At 42.7% G+C, this 2,438-nt stretch overlaps 1 pseudogene; it reads left to right on the forward strand.

Moving 5' to 3' along the window:
- Nucleotides 1-960: 960 nt before the first annotated feature.
- LOC127003128 (putative nuclease HARBI1) lies at nucleotides 961-1,820 on the forward strand (annotated as a pseudogene).
- Nucleotides 1,821-2,438: the final 618 nt, after the last annotated feature.

Raw genomic sequence — 2,438 nt, forward strand, 5'->3', positions numbered from 1 at the left:
GCTGAGGAGGAAGAAATGGATGCCCAGCAGTAGGTCCTAGAAAGGAGGTACATGCGACGGAGCCGGCGAGTTGTTCCAGACCGCATGAACCCGTTCGTTGCCATGAGTGATTATGAGTTTGTCGACCGATTCCGGTTTAAGAAAGAATCAGTGAACTCAATCATTCAAGAAATTCAACATGGTCTTCCTGTTGCCAATGACAGAAGAGGTTAGTAACTATAATCTAGTGGCCTAGTTTGTATTTCAGCAGCGTGACAGTGCCGCGTTCAGGACGACGCGAGTTCAGTCCCCGCCCGGTGCCACCAAGCTGGTATTTTTCAGCCGCCGCCGAGTGGCTTAAAACTATACACATGCTGTCCAGAAGACCACCTATCAACCCGGACTCTAGATTCTAGGATTAAAGATGGGCTCCGGGAGGGCAGCCCGAGCCAGTGCAAGATGGCGCCCCTATAAACACTGGCCTGCGCCACGACGGGCTGGGCCATACCATCAGGCCCCTCCAAAAACAAGCCTACCGGCCCAACAGGCGAAGATGTAAAAAAAAAATAAATAAATAAATAAAATACATGGTGTTACCTAACAGGAAACGGGAGAATGCTTCATGACCATGCATTTTCATTGGAATTACCTTACAGTCCATCTCCGTCATTTTAACCCCCATTTGTCATTATAACCCATCATCTGAGCATAAATGTTAAGTCTTATGGTTTGTTATGTAGTAATAGGTTTTCAATTCCACAACCATATTTTGACCACAAAAATGTGCCTTAACATCAGTCCCAAGCTTCATAAAAGAGGCCAGACATGTTTCTTATTGTCGTACTACGTGAAAATCTACACAGCCTTTCTCATAAGCCTTTCTGCATAAAATTTGTTATCTCGAGATGATGTCCAACTCTTTTCTTCTTTACAGATAACCCTGTGCCACCACATCTGCAGGTCCTGATTACTCTAGCCTGCATGGTAAGTGGAAGCCATCAAGCAGTGATTGAAGACTGTTATGATGTTTCCCAAGCCAGAGTGAGTCAGTGTTTGTCTAGAGTTGCTAGAGCCATTACATTTCTTAGCAACAGATATATACAGCATCCAGCTAGAAATATGCTGTTTAAAGTAATGAATGATTTTCATGCAATTGCTGAAATGCCTGCTGTTGTTGGCTGTATAGACTGCACCCATACTGAAATTCTAAGACCACAGCGTGATGATTCCGAGCTGTTCCGATGTAGGAAAGTTTTTTTTCTTTAAGTATTCAACCCATTTGTGGTCCTGATCTTTTATTTTTATTTTTATAATATAGTGTAAGGTGGTCTGGCGGTGTCCATGACAGTAGGATTTTTTAAAACAGTAGAATTTACGATGAGTTACAAGATGGCCTATTACATGGTCATCTCTTGGGTGACAGTGGCTATCCCTGTAAGAAGTACCTCCTAACCCCACTAATGAACCCTAATGGACCCCATGAAGAAGCCTTACAACAGAAGCCACATCAAAACCAGAAATATAATTGAGAGGGCATTTGGGGTGCTTGAGCGTCACTTTTGCTACCTTGGCACAATCATGAGAACGAACTTGGACACTACTAAAGCCATCATCGTTGCTTCAGCAGTCCTTCACAATATTGCAATTCACACTAGGCTTGATATGGAAAAGGAAGTTAGGGATGTGCATGCAGACATGCAACATGAAAATATTAATGTTCTTGGTAACGGCCCTGCTATGCAAAATAATAATGCAGCTCTGCAGGGTCGTCTTAAACGTGAGCAAATTATCAGGGAATACTTTTAAGAACTTTTCGTGGCAGGGTGCCTAGAACTGGCTTTCTCTCACTACCTTCAACCCTTTTATAGCTCTTATTATATTAGGTGTGTATATGCCTGTTTTCATTTGTATGTGGGTTCATAGCTGACTGTAAATAGATATATATTGCCTAACTTGTACAGGTGATGGTAATAAAGAAAATAACCGCTGGTTATAGAATTTACGTTTTCCTACTGGTGTTATTGAAGTACGGTTGTATGAGGTATTCATGTACTCATAACCTACATTTGCAGGACCCATTCTATCTTGGAAGACCATGAGAATATGAAATCAATGTCTCACATTGAAACAACGATCTCTCTCTCTCTCTCTCTCTCTCTCTCTCTCTCTCTCTCTCTCTCTCTCTCTCTCTCTCTCTCTCTCTCTCTCTCTCTCTCTCTCAGACACACACACACACACACACACACACACACACACACACACACACACACACACACACATGGATGTACAATGAATAAACAAGACAAAAATTTCAAATTATTGCTGATTTGGGCGACTTCAATGTTACTACTGGCACTGGCATGCAGGGTTGGCTACGAGCTCTGTGTTGGTCCCCATGGATCTGGTACCAGGAACATCAACAGCTCTCACTTCCTGAATTTTGCAAAATCCAGAGACCA

This window comes from Eriocheir sinensis, chromosome 3 (assembly GCF_024679095.1).
Source record: "Eriocheir sinensis breed Jianghai 21 chromosome 3, ASM2467909v1, whole genome shotgun sequence".
NCBI classification, from domain to species: domain Eukaryota; kingdom Metazoa; phylum Arthropoda; class Malacostraca; order Decapoda; family Varunidae; genus Eriocheir; species Eriocheir sinensis.